Below are 18001 nucleotides of genomic sequence, written 5' to 3'. Positions count from 1 at the left end.
TAGCTATTTTGTCTTTGCTCTGGCGATGGGCAGCCTGTTCGGCTCTTAACTCTTAGGCCGCCTTTAGGGCGGCCGCATCACTTATCTTGGCTTGTTCCTTGGCTAGGGCAAGTTCTGCCCGAAGGGCCTCCACGACAGCAGCTCCATCTGCAGCCACAACATATTATAAATACTAGCATCATGCTCCTCTTAAAATATTTGCGGACAATTCGCAAAATAAACACATACCCTGTGCCTCGTCAAGCCGCTTGTTCACAAGCGCGATGTCGGCATCCGCCACATCAAGCTGTCGCCTCAGTTCGGCGAATTCAGCAGTCTGGTCAATCGCCGGACACTTAGTCGTCTGCAGATAACGCAAGCGCGATCACTACTTTGGAGTATGATCCTCCATTTGCTGCCTCGGGCTGGCAACCAGAGTCTCAGGGGCTACTATCTATACAGAGCACATCTAGCGTGTGCGGTACAGCTGAAAGTTTACTTATTTCTTTGCATACCTCAAAGCCTTTGAGCAGGCTCATAAAAGCTTCATTCAACCCGCTTTTGGCGGATGAAATCCTCTTAAACACCATACTCATTAAAGTACGGTGCGCCTCCGATATAGTCGCTCGCTCCAGAAGGCTCGTCGGTGTGTCCGGCTCGGTGTCGGACAATCCGGGACTCTTCTTGTTACTCTCCTTGGGAGCCGAATACTTCGGGCTTCGGGCGGCCGAAGCATTAACTTCTGGCCTTAGTGGATCAGGAGAAATCCTCCGTGACGACACCTCGGGGTCGTTCGCCCCATGGGGCGGGGAGGCAGGAGGAGGCGTTTCGCTCTCCATCATCTCCGGAAGAAGATCCCTAGAAGACGAACTCTGTTGAGAAGGACTATGATCCGGACTGCAAGATAGGTCTTGGTTATTATTCCTAGAGATAAAGCATGACATATTTTATCATAGTACTTTTTCACTTGCAGCTCGGTGGAGGGCTGGCCCGTTTGCGGGCGCTGTGCAGTGAGGATGCCCTCTGGGGTAGGACTCCCTGGCGAGGGTTTCTTCCCTTGTTTGGGCACCTCCGTTTCCAAGTCTTCGGAGGCGGCTCTTTTCTTCCCGCGGGGGGAGGGAATTTTAGATTCACCTCCCCTATTATCCTCCTTCGTGGGGACATTAATTCCCCCGGTTTGGATGTGCAATGTATGAAGCTCGCTTTTGGCTTCTCTACTCTTCCCTTCATCCTTCCCCGATGGCACTTGATATGGTGCGCGTTTAAGCATCCTGGTTAATGCAGGATTCGGTGAGCCTTTGGGAAGCAGGGTCGGACACCTGATCCTCTCTGCCTTATTTAGCCAATCCTGGCCGCGGATAGTTTTCAGAATAATGTTATGATAAACATGAACAACGTGTTCGATTGCGAAGTTACTTACTTGGGTATCTAGACGATTGCAGTTCAAGCCCACATCCTCGGTGGTGTCCGGACACTTTATTCGTGATCTGGAGAATAACTGGTACATCCCTTCGAGCGTCATGTCGAGGAAGTGCCGAATAGTTCACGGTCCTTTTGTGTTGAACTCCCACATCCGGAGAGGTCGGCGTTTGCACGGCCGGACCCGACGGACTAGCATTACCTAAATTATTTTGATGAGGCTAACATCCCTCTCAAGAAGATCCCAAATGCGGCTCTGCAATGTCGGTACGTTATTAGCAGGCCCCCAGTCCAATCCCTCATTTACCCACGATGCCTGTTGAGGCAGAGGGCCCGAGCGGAAGGCAGGGGCGGCCGCCCACTTTGTGCCTCGGGGAGCTGTGATATAGAACCACCTCTGTTGCCATAAATCGGACACCTCTGGGAAGGAACCTTCTAGCCATGGGGCATTGGCGCTTTTGCTTATTATAGCGTCTCCGCACTCCGCGTGTCACCCGTCGATCACCTTCGGCTTTACATGGAAGGTCTTGAGCCATAGACCAAAGTGTGGGGTGATGTGGAGGAAGGCTTCGCACACGACAATAAACAACGAGATGTGAAGGATGGAATCCGGAGCTAGATCGTGAAATCTAGCCCGTAATAGAACATGAGCCCTCTCACAAAGGGATCAAGAATAAACCCTAAGCCTCAGAGGAAGTGGGAAACAAATACGACGCTCTCATAGGGTTCGGGAGTGGGGATGACCTACCCTTGGGCAGGAAGCCTGTGCTGGATTTCGGCGGTCAGATACCTGGCCTCCCTGAGCTTCTCGATGTCCTCCTCTATGACAGAGGAGGCCATCCACCGACCTTGAAGGTTGGATCCGAACATGATTGAAAATCTGAAGTGCTTATGCCTGAGCTTTGGGTGTTGGAACTCAAGGTGAGGAAAGGAGCAAGAGTGGGAAGAAAGGGACAGGCCTCGGTCCCTCTATAAAGGGGGTGAATATCAAGCATCCTTAGCGTGACCATCTGGGACTTGCCTAAAATCGAGGAGTCATACAAACAGGCATAGTTGAGATACCCACGCCCGTATTGACGAGAATCCCATGATAAGGGGAACATGATCTTTGCTTTGACAAGACGTGCCAATAAAACCGCCTCGCAACACGTGTAGTGGCAGGCTGGGAAAAACGGTTCATAATGACCGGGCCGCGGCGTGATGTCAGGCTAGGAAAAATTGTCAGCTGATTAGATTTGTGGAATATTATGCTCTCTAGGGTGGTATGTGGAATTTATTTTGCAAAGCCGGACATGATCCTCGTATTCAAGATCTTCTATGGAGTATTCGGAGATGAAACCCGCCTTGCAATACCAAAGACAATCTGCATGCCGGACTCATCGTCATTGAAGCCTGGTTTAGGGGCTACTGAGGGAGTCCTGGACTAGGGGGTCCTCGGATAGCCGGACTGTATACTTTGGTCGGACTGTTGGACTATGAATATACAAGATTGAAGACTTCGTCCCGTGTCCGGATGGGACTCTCCTTTGCGTGGAAGGCAAGCTTGGCGATTCGGATATGTAGATCTCCTTCTCTGTAACCGACTCTATGTAACCCTAGCCCCCTCCGGTGTCTATATAAACCAGAGGGTTTAGTCCGTAGGACAAGAACAATCATAATCATAGGCTAGCTTCTAGGGTTTAGCCTCTACGATCTCGTGGTAGATCAACTCTTGTAATAATCATATCATCAAGATCAATCAAGCAGGAAGTAGGGAATTACCTCCATCGAGAGGGCCCGAACCTGGGTAAACATCGTGTCCCCAGCCTCCTATTACCATTAGCCTTAGACGCACAGTTCGGGAACCCCTACCCGAGATCTGCCGGTTTTCACAGCGACAACAGGGGGCCCCCGTTTTCACTTTTACCCCCTGTCGCTGCCTCTTCTTCCTTCCTTCCTTTCGATGCCAACGCGACCAGAGCTCCGCCGCCGTTGTCGACCTTCTTCCACTGCACCAACTCCGGCCGCTGCATCACCCTGAACAGACCAGAGCTCCACGGTGCACCACCGTCGTCCATCAGCATTCAGTAAGTCCGAACTCACCCCAGAACAGATCTACTGTTAGGGTTTTCACTTGTTCGTCGGTGTTCTTCGCCATTCCTCTTTTTCTCCTCTAGATCGAATAGTTTCTGATCTATGGATGGTATCAAACTTATGCGGTAGCGACATAGCACTCATTTTTAATATCCGAATACCTCCCCTCCATAGAAGATCTCATCTAAGAATATGAACTTTTCTGCTGCCGCCACTTTAGATTCAGTATTTTTCTTCATTTTCTGAATTGCTGTCGATCCAAAATTATAATATCAATCTGTGAAAACTGTTTGTCCAACACTTAGCAATCCTTCACTTATGGATCTGAAATTAACAATTGTGTGGGCGCCTTAACCGATAAAACCATAACCCGTCAGGTACCATTAGTCCCCTTTTAAGCCGCCAGTAGATATCTCTGCATAACTCAACGCTATCCTCTGGCTTAACACACAGCCTATTTATAATTCGTACCTTCGAATCAATGGTCGGCTTAACAATACAATCTTAAACCGGCGATATTTTTTGTTCAGAACTTCATCCTCAACAATGACTAAGACAATCAACTCATGCAACTGGGTAGCTTCCCGGGTTACCCAGGAGGACTTGAACAATTTTGTGCAGACAGACGTCCTAGCCAAAAAAGATGTCATCCACTAGAGGGTCCCAGGCACTGAAAATCCTCCTGAGCCCAAGGAAGGTGAAGTAATCATTTTTACTGATCATATGATCCAGGGGTTTACCCCGCCCAGTTCAAAATTCTTCCGCGACGTGCTACACATTTTTCAGCTCCATCCTCAAGATATTGGGCCCAACTCTGTCTCCAACATCTGCAACTTCCAAGTTTTTTGTGAACCTTATCTTCAACAAGAGCCCACTGTCGAACTGTTCAGGGAATTCTATTACTTGAACTAGCGAACTGAATTCACAGACGGGCCCAGTTTGGAGCTAGGCGGAATTTCAATTCAGAGCCAGAAAGAAGCCACCATCCCAGCCGCCAAGATGCCCAGTCATCCTAAGGACTGGAACCAGACTTGGTTTTATTGCCAAGATACATCTCTAGAGGGTGAAAATCCCCTACCGAGTTACCATGAACACCGGCTTATCAACCAACATCCACTCCCAGAGTGGATCAGCACAAAGGAACGGGCCAAATATATGCCCATTTTTTCAAAAATTAAAGCCTTCATGCCTAACGGCTTAACCGACATCGACCTTGTTTGGTGCTGGGTCGCCTGGAGAATTATGCCCTTAAGCCGCTGCCCCGGCTTAATGTGCGAGTACACCAGTGACTTAAAAGATCCACAATGCCACTGCGAGATTCAGTTGACTAATGAAGATATCAATGATGCGATCAAGGCTTTATTGAACGAGAGCCTGGCAGATTGCAGAAAAGCCGGACTTAATCCTTTCTGCACTCTCAACAAGCCGCCAACTGTCAGTTTTGCACATGGTTTTTCAGTTGAATCATGTTTTCATTAAAACTATCCTCTTATAATCATCTGACTTCCACAGGCCGATTCTCCATTTTGGAAGAAGAAGCTGCAGGATAAGCCGGCCAAGAAGACCCAGACAAAGAACAAGACTAAAAAGCCTGCCAAGAAGAAGACCAACCCCTCCGAGTTACTTAACTTGGATGACGATGATGATGATGATGAGTCGGAGGTAGAACTTGATTCTCTTGGCTCATTTTTTGTACATCTCATTGACAACGACTATTATCAGGATGACACGGAAGCCAGCCGTGCGGGTGATGAAGAGGTAATTGTTCTTTCCTCCAGCTCAGAACATCTGCCAAAACAGAAATCTCGACAAGCAAGCCAGAAAGTAAGGTTTTCTCATACTTTAGCTTATTTGGGTCCCAACTTTATTTTGAAGAAGCAGCAACATGAAGATCGCCTACAACCCAGAACAGCGGAGGTGAGATCCTTTCCTTCGGCTTACCAAACACACCAGCTCCTCGCAAGAATCGTCCAGAGGTTTCAGCAACTTCCGACTTAACTTATCCCAAGGCAGGTCTTTTTCGACAACCTCTTAACCCTTCCGACTCAAATTACCAGGTAACATCTCATTCCTCCTCAGGTGATTCAACAGGGACTCATGTTCCAGTCTTCAAGACTGTGCCTGGGTAAGAATGTTAAATCTCTGCTTTCAATCATGTACTCAATTGTTGTGTTAACCTTGTCTTGTGCTTCATTTTCAGAGATGGGGCAAAGCCCATCAAAAACTTGAAGGTGACAAAAGCAATTGAAAACCCTCCTAAACCGGAGAAGCAGTCAACAGAAACTTCCCTCCATGCTACTGAGGCCACAGTTGATGAGCCGCCGCTGGAAGAGCACCATGTCACCATAGATCATATGGATGTTGACCCAGCCACTATCAAGATGCCAAGTCCCATCAAGCCTACTGAAACAAAGGCTGGTGATGTTACCATTACTGGACTTGCCTACTCGGCACCGGGCAACCCCACTGTCTTGTCAAAGCATAGTGCCAAAGAAGAGTTATCCTTTGCTGACAAAGGCAAATGGTCGGTGAACTTAGAGAACTATGCCCAGAATAGTGCTCAAGAGATCTACTCTGGGTATTTGAACCGTCAGCACACAAGCCTCGACTTTGAAGCCGGCTTAGTCAACCTGATGAAGGAACGCTTTGAGGTAAACGCTACAACCTTCTTCATATAATTGTACTTTTATCAGCTGCCAAGTCTACTAGATATGATAGAATTGAATGTACTATAGATTTATATAGCCTTATAGATATGTAGATCAAAACAAGTAGCCCCCAAGGGTCGGCTTAAACTGTCAAGATAAGTCGGTACTTCAAATAGTGGCAAGCAACTTTGCACCTGTAGCCCCCAACGGTTGGCTTAAACTGTCAAGATAAGCCGGGACTTCAATAGTAGTGAACAACTTTGCACCGGTAGCCCCCAAGGTCCGGCTTAATCAGCAAAGATAATTCGGGACTTATCACCATAATTGTCACTAAAATCCAAGTATGTCTCCCCCATGAGTTGGCTATAGTCATAGTAGTATAGCCGGGTTATCATAGATTTGTCTTTAAAAAAGAGCAATGTGCATTAGCCCCCAAGTGCCAAGTGAAATACTTGTATTGTGCTTGGGACTTTTAAATAAGATGATTGTAATACCGCCTGTTGTTTGCATACGGCAGCCTGAACTCAATGTGAAAGAATCCCTAGTCGTCGGTCTTCAACAAAATATCAAGTCTCAACAATCTGAAACTTCCAAGGCCAAATCAGAACTGACAACCGCCTTGGAAGAGATGGAGAAGTTTAATAAGGACTACAAGGCTGACAGGAAAAGTTGGGAAACTGAAAAAACTGCTCTGTTGAAAAGAGCAAAGGAAGCAGAAGCGGCCCTTAAGTCGGTGGCTGAAGAGTTTTCCGGCTTAAAACATCAAATTCACACCATTACCGCTGGTATCTTTGGTAAGTAACATTATCTCAATCTATTACCATAAATGGAGTTGAATAAGCATTCATCCAGCTTATTGGTTTGTTTGGTAATGCAGGTTCCAGAATCGCCCATCTTGGCTCAGACATGCGCATGAAGCTGAAAGCCGCCTATACTCTTGTAGAGAAATTGTACACTGGCGCGTAAAGAGCTATTTCTACTGCCTCTCATAAAAAACAACCCCCAACTCTCATCAAAGACACACTAGAAAAGTTGTCTGTGCTGCCCCAAAGGGTTGAGGATCTGAAGCGATCAACTGCTAGAGCCGGCGCAATCACTGCGTTAAACCGGGCAAAGGCGTGGCAAGCAGATCTGGATGCATAAGATTTGGCCAATGGCTGCCCAAGTGTTAAGGAGGACGGGTCTCCCTTTAGTGTTGATGACTTTGCTGAGATAGCAAGAGAAATGCACCCATTAGTGATACGTCTCCAATGTATCTATAATTTTTTATTGTTCCATGCTATTATACTACCTGTTTTGGATGTTTAATGGGCTTTACTATACACTTTTATATTATTTTTGGGACTAACCTATTAACCTAGAGTCCAGTGCCAGTTTGTGTTTTCTTCGTGTTTTTGAGTTTTACAGAAAAGGAATACCAAACGGAGTCCAATTGACGTGCCAATTTTTGATGATTTTTTGTGGACCAAAAGAATCCCCTGGAGTGAAAGATTTGGGCCAGGAGAGTACCGGGCTGCCCACGAGGGTGAGGGACGCGCCCACCCCCGTGGGTGCGCCCCCCTGCCTCGTGGAGAGCCCGGGGACCCCCCTGATGTGAGACCTATGCCAAAAATTCCTATAAATACTAAAACCTCCAGAAAACACAATAGACCGGGAGTTCCGCCGCCGCAAGCCTCTGTAGCCACCAAAAACCTCTCGGGGGCCCGCTCCGGCACCCTGCCGGAGGGGAATCCATCACCGATGTCCATCTTCATCATCCCGGTGCTCTCCATGACGAGGAGGGAGTAGTTCACCCTCGGGGCTGAGAGTATGTACCAGTAGCTATGTGTTTGATCTCTCTCTCTCTCTCTCTCTCTCTCTCTCTCTCTCGTGTTCTTGAGGTGATACAATCTTGATGTATCACTAGCTTAGCTATTATAGTTGGATCTTATGATGTTCCTCCCCCTCTAATCTCTTGTAATGGATTGAGTTTTCCCTTTGAAGTTATCTTATCGGATTGAGTCTTTAAGGATTTGAGAACACTTGATGTATGTCTTGCATGTGCTTACCAGTGGTGACAATGGGATATTCATGTGATCTACTTGATGTATGTTTTGGTGATCAACTTGCGGGTTCAATTAACTTATGCATAGGGGTTGACACACGTTTTCGTCTTGACTCTCCGGTAGAAACTTTGGGGAACTCTTTGAAGTACTTTGTGTTGGTTGAATAGATGAATCTGAGATTGTGTGATGCATATCGTATAATCATGCCCACGGATACTTGAGGTGACATTGGAGTATCTAGGTGACATTAGGGTTTTGGTTGATTTGTCTCTTACGGTGTTATTCTAGTACGAACTCTATGATAGATCGAACGGTAAGAATAGCTTCGTGTTATTTTACTACGGACTCTTGAATAGATCAATCAGAAAGGATAACTTTGAGGTGGTTTCGTACCCTACCATAATTTCCTCGTTTGTTCTCTGCTATTAGTGACTTTGGAGTGACTCTTTGTTGCATGTTGAGGGATAGTTATATGATCCAGTTATGTTATTATTGTTGAGAGAACTTGCACTAGTGAAAGTATGAACCCTAGGCCTTGTTTCCTAGCATTGTGATACCGTTTATGCTCACTTTTATCAATAGCTACCTTGCTGTTTTTATATTTTCAGATTACAAAAACCTTTATCTACCATCCATATTGCACTTGTACCACCATCTCTTCGCTGAACTAGTGCACCTATACAATTTACCATTGTATTGGGTGTATTGGGGAAACAAGAGACTCTTTGTTATTTGGTTGCAGGGTTGTTTGAAAGACACCATCTTCATCCGATGCCTCCCATGGATTGATAAACCTTAGGTCATCCACTTGAGGGAAATTTTCTTCTGTCCTACAAACCTCTGCACTTGGAGGCCCAACAACGTCTACAAGAAGAAGGTTGTGTAGTAGACATCAAGCTCTTTTCTAGTGCCGTTGCCGGGGAGGTCTTCGCTCAAGTCATGACATACCAAGTACCCATCACAAACTCTTCTCCCTCGCATTATATTATTTTCCATTTGCCTCTCGTTCTCCTCTCCCCCACTTCACCCTTGCCGTTTTATTCGCCCTCTCTTTCCCAATCCTCTCTCTTTTCCGCTTGCCTTCTTCTTCTTCTCTCTTTCGCTTGGCTTTTTCTGTTCGCTTGTGTGTTGGACTACTTGTCGCCTCTTTGTTGCTTTCTCCTCATGTTTGCTGCCGCTATGTCTGAAACTCGGGAGGTTATCATTGATAAGGACAACAGTAATAACATGGGAATTTTTGATGCTTTTGATGATCATGTTGAAGAACCCAACCATCTTACACACTAAAAAGTTTCGAATTGGTAGCGGTAATATTATTGGAAAAGGGGTTATTCAAGATTTCTTTACTTGTGCCGGTGCTTTTCCTGCTATGGGTGGATCTATTCTTCATAGAACTAGTAGTCTTGCGGATGCTATATCCTTGCTTGTAGTTGAACTTGAAAGGCAGCTTTATGCATATGCACCCTTGCATACAAAGTATTTTCCTAGAATTTTCCAACATTGAGCATTCTTCTGTTAAGCATGCAGCTACTATCTTTTTGGCACATGAGTTCAGATTTATAATGAAAGAAGCTACAGAAATCTTTGCGCACTATAGGGTGGACGGTGGCCATCCTCCCATAGAGACAATCCTATTTAATCAAGAAGACATAATGCATTTACAATCTATAGATCACGTTGCTTTTAATGAAAACCTTAGAAAAAAGGTTCCTACCAATGTTCTAGTTGATAGAATTTCTGAACTTAATGATGATTTTGCTATTCAAAACAATGGGTTAGGATTTTCTCTTGAGCAAAGGCTCATGACTTTTTGCCAAAAGAATGCTTATAATGATGATTTGGTTGTACAATATGAGGGGCCAAAGGAGGCACCCATACCTCCTGAGCTTGATCTTGGGGACTTTTGTCACATTAAATTTAGCCCTTTTGATTACTTTTGCTTGCCACAAAGAAAACTTGCTGCTGAACATAGAGAATATGAGATGAGTTTTCGTAATTTACCTTATCATTATGGCAATACTTAGATTTATTCTCGCTTTTATGCCTAGCTAGGGGCGTTAAACGATAGCGCTTGTTGGGAGGCAACCCAATTTTATTTTTGTTCCTTGCTTTTTGTTCCTGTTTATTATTAAATAATTCATCTAGCATCTGTTTAGATGTGTTTTCATGTTTTAATTAGTGTGTGTGCCAAGTAGAACCTTTGGGAAGACTTGGGTGAAGTCTTTATGATCATGTTGTAAAAAACAGAAACTTTATCGCTCATGAGACTAGCTACCATTTGTTTACTGGAGAGTGATTTTAGGTTGATTCTTTTTGCAGATGATTAATAGATAAATTCCTCACGTCCACCAATTTATTTAAGAATTTTTGGAGTTACAAACGTATTCGAAAGTTACAGATTGTTACAGACTATTCTGTTTTTGACAAATTCTGTTTTTCGTGTGTTGTTTGCTTATTTTGATGAATCTATGGCTAGTATCGGGGGGTATGAACCATAGAGAAGTTGGAAGAAAGTAGGTTTAACACCAATATAAATAAAGAATGAGTTCATTACACTACCTTAAGTACTGGTTTTTGTTTCTTGCACTAACGGAGGTTATGAGATTTTCTGTTGAGTTTTGTGTTGTGAAGTTTTCATGTTTTGGGTAAAGATTTGATGGACTACGGAATAAGGAGTGGCAAGATCCTAAGCTTGGGGATGCCCAAGGCACCCCAAGATAAATTCAAGGACAACCAAAAGCCTAAACTTGGGGATGCCCCGGATGGCATACCCTCTTTCGTCTTTGTTCATCGGTAACTTTACTTGGAGCTATATTTTTATTCACCACATGATATGTGTTTTGCTTGGAGCGTCATTTTACTTTATTTTGTTGTGCTTGCTGTTTGAATAAAGTACATAAGATCTGAAATTCTTAAATGTTAGAGAGTCTTCACATAGTTGCATAACTATTCAACTACTCATTGATCTTCACTTATATCTTTTGGAGTAGTTTGTCTTTTGCTCTAGTGCTTCACTTATATTATTTTGAGAATCTTTTAGAACAGCATGGTATTTGCTTTGGTTATGAAATTAGTCCTAATATGATGGGCATCCAAGTTGGGTATAATAAAAACTATCATATAGAGTGCATTGAACACTATGATCAATTTGATCCTTGATAATTGTTTTGAGATATAGGGGTGGTAATACTAGAGTCATGCTAGTTGGGTAATTATGAAATTGAGAAATACTTGTGTTAAAGTTGGCAAGTCCCGTAGTATGCATGTATGGTAAAATTTGTGTAACAAATTTGTAGCATGGGGTGCTCTTTGATTGCCTTCCTTATGTGTGGAGGTCGGGATCGCGCGATGGTTAACTCCTACCAACCCTTCCCCTAGGAGCATGCGTAGTACTACTTTGCTTCAAGGGCTAATAAGCTTTTGCAATAAGTATATGAGTTCTTTATGACTAATGTGAGTCCATGGATTATACGCACTCTTAACTTTCCGCAATTTGCTAGCCTCTACGGTACCGTGCATTGCCCTGTCTCACCTTGAGAGTTGGTGCAAACTTCGCCGGTCCATCCAAACCCTGTGATAAGATACGCTCTATCACACATAAACATTCTTATATCTTCCTCAAAAAATCCACCATGCCTACCTATTATGGCATTTCCATAGCCATTTTGGGATATTATTGCCATGCAACTTTCCACCGTTCCGTTTATTATGATACGTTCCATCATTGTCATATTGCTTTTGCATGATCATGTGGTTCATATCGTATTTGTGGCAAAGCCACCTTCATAATTCTTTCATACATGTCAGTATGTCACTCTTGATTCATTGCATATCCTGGTACACCGCCGAAGGCATTCACACGGAGTTATATTTTGTTCTAAGTGTTGAGTTGTAAATCAATAAAAGTGTGATGATCTTCATTATTAGAGCATTGTCCCAAGTGAGGAAAGGATGATGGAGACTATGATTCCCCCACAAGTCGGGATGAGACTTCGGACTTTATGAAAAATAAAAGAGGCCAAATAAGCCCAAATAAAAAAAGAGGCCAAAGAAGCCCACCAAAAAAATGAGAGAAAAGGAGAGAAGGGACAATGTTACTATCCTTTTTCCACACTTGTGGTTCAAAGTAGCACCATGATCTACATGATAGAGAGTCTCCGATGTTGTCACTTTCATATACTAGTGGGAATTTTTCATTATAGAACTTGGCTTGTATATTCCAATGATGGGCTTCCTCAAAATGCCCTAGGTCTTCGTGAGCAAGCAAGTTGGATGCACACCCAATTAGTTTGTTTTGTTGAGATTTCATACATTTATAGCTCTAGTGCATCCGTTGCATGGCAATCCCTACTCACTCACACTGATATCTACTAATAGGCATCTCCATAGCTCGTTGATACGCCTAGCCAATGTGAGACTTTCTCCTTTTTTGTCTTCTCCACACAACCTCCATCATCATATTCTATTCCACCCATAGTGCTATATCCATGGCTTACGCTCATGTATTGCGTGAGAGTTGAAAAAAGCTGAAGCGCGTTAAAAAGTATGAACCAATTGCTTGGCTGAAACCGGGATTGTGCATGATGGGAGTATTTTGTGTGACGAAAATGAAGCATAGCCTAACTATATGATTTTGTAGGGATAAGCTTTCTTTGGCTATGTTATTTTAATAAGACATGATTACTTGTTAGTATGCTTGAAGTATTACAATTTTATGTCAATATGAACTTTTATTTTCAATCATTTAGATCTGAACATTCATGCCACAATAAAGAAAGTTACATTAAGAACTATGCTAGGTAGCATTCCACATCAAAAATTCTGTTTTTATCATTTACCTACTCGAGGACGAGAAGGAATTAAGTTTGGGGATGCTTGATATGTCTCCAACGTATCTATAATTTTTTATTGTTCCATGCTATTATACTACCTGTTTTGGATGTTTAATGGGCTTTACTATACACTTTTATATTATTTTTGGGACTAAACTATTAACCTAGAGCCTAGTTGAGGTAGTCCTGGATTTACGGGTCCTTGGACAGCCGGACTATATACTTTGGTCGGACTGTTGGACTATGAAGATACAATATAGAAGACTTCGTCCCGTGTCTGGGTGGGACTCTCGTTTGCGTGGAAGGCAAGCTTGGCGATTCAGATATGTAGATTCCCTTCTCTGTAACCGACCTGATGTAACCCTAACCCCCTCCGATGTCTATATAAACCAGAGGGTTTAGTCCGTAGGACCGCAACAATGATAACCATAGGCTAGCTTCTAGGGTTATCCTCATCGATCTCGTGGTAGATCAACTCTTGTAATACTCATATCATCAATATCAATCTAGGAGGAAGTAGGGTATTACCTCCATAGAGAGGGCCCGAACATGGATAAACATCGTGTCCCCCGCCTCCTATTACCATTAGCCTTAGACGCACAGTTCGGGACCCCCTACCCGAGATCCGCCGGTTTTGACACCGACATTGGTGCTTTCATTGAGATTTCCATTGTGACGTCGAAGATAACGTTGATGGCTCGCCTTGTTATCAAGGATAACATCATCTCCAGGGGAGCCCTGGCCTCGGCCCAAACCCTCTGGTTGGGCGGTTTCATCATGACCGACCGCACGACTGTTGAGCCCATGATGACCTCTCGGGTCATCGAGAATCGCCTCCGCGTCAGCTCGGAACTTGCCGAACAGATGGATCCAACAGAGCTATCATCTTTGAACGAGCTTCTAGATCGCATCGCCACCCTGTGAGTCGCTACGGACTATGACCAGATTGGGCTTAAACCTGATCAGAGGGAGATTAATTCCCCTCCGGTCACCGAATAGATAGCAGTGGTGAAGGAACAAAGCGATAACTCTTCTCCCATATTGAGGATGGACTATGTCCGGATTACCGAGCTCACCGAGCCGGATACCCGTTCGCGGGAAGACATGCCCCTTGTCCCGGACTTAGAACCGGACTGTGGGTCCGAAAAGTTGGGTAACATCCCGGAAGACGGATCGTTAAATTCGGAAACCCTTCAAGCCCTGGGTCTCAGACCGGGTCAGGATTCGAATTTAAATCCGCCCACCCGCCTAGATGCAAGCGATGTTTCCCATATCAGAAAACAACCCCAAGAGACAGTACATCACTTTTGGGCCAGATTCCTCCTTGTAATGAACAAGGTTAAGGAATATCGCGAGGAAGACGCAATCTCGTTCTTTTGCAGAAATTGCACGAACAAGGGTATCCTAAACGCCATAATACGCCGTCACATATCACACTTTGCTAACTTGGCAGCCATAGTACAAAATTACTATGTAATGGAAAGCGCCTGGAAAACCCAAGCAGCCTTTTGGGACCCACTGGCCCTCACCAAACCCCTCGTCCCAACAAAAAGGGTGTACGCTAATCGGTCACCCGATCCAATCACGAAGAAACCGAAGCCCACTACAAAGCGCGGGACTGTATTGGAGGGATGGCTCAATAGGCCATGCAAAATTCACACCACATCGGATACCGTACCAACACATAGCCTTAGAGCATGTTGGATACTCTGGCAAGTGGCCAAGAGCGGCGAGGATCTCCTCATCAATAATCCCGCAGAGCATCATCCCGCAGACAACAACAATACAGTGTTGACAATCTTTGAGACTTTCGCCTCGAATAACAGGCGTAAGCAAACACTATGCAGCATCGCCGAAGTCTGTCAAATAGCAGCAATAAACCCTTGGAACGACACGGCCATAAGTTTTAGCGCCAGTGACGAACCACAATTCAGAATAGTCCGGGCACCAGCCGCTTTAGTCCTTAGTCCAATTTTGGACGGCTTCCAGCTTACCAAAGTGCTCATGGATGGCGGTAGCGGATTAAACCTCATTTATGAGGAAACCCTCAACAAAATGGAAATAGACAATAGTCGCATTGAGCAAAGCAGCACAACCTTCCGAGGAATCATTCCCGGACGGGAGGCACAGTATGCGGGAAAAATCACACTAGATGTGGTATTAGGCACGCAGGATAATTACAGGTCCGAAGAAATAACATTCCAAGTGGTCCCCTTCAGCAGCGGATACCATGCCCTCTTGGGGCGAGACGCATTCGCGAGCTTCCAAGCTATTCCCCACTATGGATACATGAAGCTCAAGATGCCTGGACCCAATGGAATCATCACCCTTGCTAGTGATCCGGAGATAGCACTCCGCGTCAAAAATAAAACCGCCACCCTGGCCCTAGAGGCACTATCCGAAGCCCTCGCGGCCGAAGAGCTAACTGCGTTATGCTCCACAGTGGACAGGGATAACGTGATACTCGATAAACGATCCAAGTCTACCTCCTGTAAACCAGCGGACGAAATTGTCAAATTCCATGTCCACCCGACAGACTCTACAAAGACAAAATCCATCGGGGCAAAGCTGGACCTCACCATCGACGCTGCACTGCGAACATTTCTATACGAGAATTGGGACATCTTTGCCTGGCACCCCTCAGACATGCCAGGAATCCCATGCAGGCTGGCCGAGCATAGCCTCAACATATTGAAGGGATATAAACCGGTCAAGCAGACACTTAGACGCTTTTCCGAACCCAAACGACAATCCATTGGAGAGGAGCTGGCCAAGCTACTTGAAGCCGGATTCATTAGAGAAGTTAAACACCCGGATTGGCTAGCAAACCTGGTGATGGTACCAAAGAAGGACAAATCCTGGCGGTTGTGTGTCGATTTCAAAGACCTAAATAAAGCCTGCCCTAAGGATCACTTCCCTCTCCTTCGCATTGATCAGATCATCGACGCTACCGCAGGACATGACGCACTGTGTTTCCTCGACGCATACTCCGGATACCATCAAATCAAGATGGCGGAGTCGGATCAAGCTGCAATGGTATTCATCACCCCATACGGCCCCTTTTGCTTCAACACCATGCCTTTCGGGCTTAAAAACGCCGGGGCAACCTACCAACGCATGATTCAAACATGCCTGGAGAAGCAAATCGGCAAAACAGTGGAAGCATACGTGGATGACGTGATCATTAAGACCAGACACGTCGAGTCTTTAATAGATGACCTGAGGCTCACATTTGACAACCTCAGAACATATGACATCAAGCTCAATCCAGAAAAATGTGTTTTCGGCGTTCCCGCCGGAAAGCTGTTAGGCTTCATTGTCTCCCATAGAGGAATCGAAGCAAACCCAGCCAAAATCCGAGCTTTGTCACAGTTGGCTACCCCAACAGATCTTAAACAAATCCAGAAACTAATTGGATGTGTGGCAGCCTTAAGCCGCTTTATCTCCAGATTGGGAGAAAAGGCACTGCCACTCTATCGCCTTCTTTGACGCACCAAACACTTCGAGTGGACGGACGCATCAACGGCTGGACTGGAAGAAATAAAAGCTCTTTTGCCAAGCAACCCAATCCTGGCCGCACCAAGCATTGGCGAACCAATGTTGCTATACATAGCCACAACACACCAAGTTGTGAGCGCAGCGCTCATCGTCGAACGAGAGGAGGACGGACATAAGTTCCCGCTTCAAAAGCCGGTGTACTACGTATCCACTGTCCTCACACCATGCAAATCTCGGTACCCCCATTATCAAAAAATAGAATATGCGGTCTTCATGGCATCCCGAAAACTACAGCACTACTTTCAAGAGTGTTCAATCACGGTGGCCTCCGAAGTCCCACTCAATGACATAATAAACAACCGCAATGCGATGGGCCGGATTGCTAAGTGGGCCATCGAGCTCCTCCCATTTGACAACACCTATAAACCACGGCGGGCCATTAAATCACAAGTACTGGCCGACTTTGTCGCCGAATGGACAAAGGCCGAACTCCCTAAAGAGTATGGCGCATACTCCAATTGGATCATGCGCTTTGATGGCTCTAAAATGCTTGCAGGTCTGGGAGCAGGCGTCGTCCTAACTTCCCCCATCGGACATACTGTCCAATATGTACTCCAAATATTATACACAGACTCCAAAAATGCAGCCGAATACGAGGCTTTGTTGCATAGTCTTCGGATGGCCGTCTCCATGGGCATCAAGCGCCTGGAAGTGCGCGGTGATTCAAACCTTGCAATATCTCAAATAAATGGAGACTTCGATGCCAAAGATCTGAAAATGGCGGCTTATCAAAATGTCGTCCTCAAAATGTCAGCTCGATTCGAGGGGCTCGAATTCCATCACGTGGTTCAAGAAAACAATCAAGAAGCGGATGTTCTCGCCCGCATTGGTGCTAAGCGCGACCCAGTCCCACCTAACATCTTTCTGGAAAGGCTTTTCAAGCCATCTGTGGTGTGGCAGGAGGAGACCGACAATACTAGCTCGGACCGGAACACAACCCCAGATACCGAAGACACTGACATAGTCGAGGGCTCCGCCACCGAAATAACACCCTCGGCCCATCTGATCATGGCTGTCATTGCCCCATGGACCGAACCCTTCTTAGCCTACCTAAATAGGCAAGAACTCCCCGAGGATCGTAATGAGGCATGCTGCATAGTTTGGCGCTCCAAAGCCTATGAAGTCCATGAGGGGGAACTCTATAAGAGAAGCGCTACCGGAGTACTTCAAAGATGTATCTCCGAAGAGGAAGGGCGTCAGCTCTTGGTGGAAATTCATGCCGGACTCGGCAGCCACCATGTCGTAGCTCGGGCCCTTGTAAGCAAGGCCTTCTGTATAGGTTTCTATTGGCCTACAGCCCGGGCAGACGCACAGGACCTCGTCCAACATTGCGTCGGATGTCAGCTTTTCGCCAACCAAAGCCATATGCCGCCTACCGCTCTCCAAACAATCCCCATAACTTGGCCTTTTGCGGTCTGGGGGCTGGATATGGTCGGACCTCTTAAAG

This window comes from Triticum aestivum, chromosome 1B (assembly GCF_018294505.1).
Source record: "Triticum aestivum cultivar Chinese Spring chromosome 1B, IWGSC CS RefSeq v2.1, whole genome shotgun sequence".
In the NCBI taxonomy this organism is placed as follows: Eukaryota; Viridiplantae; Streptophyta; class Magnoliopsida; order Poales; family Poaceae; genus Triticum; species Triticum aestivum.
Note: the sequence above shows the minus strand (reverse complement) of the source record.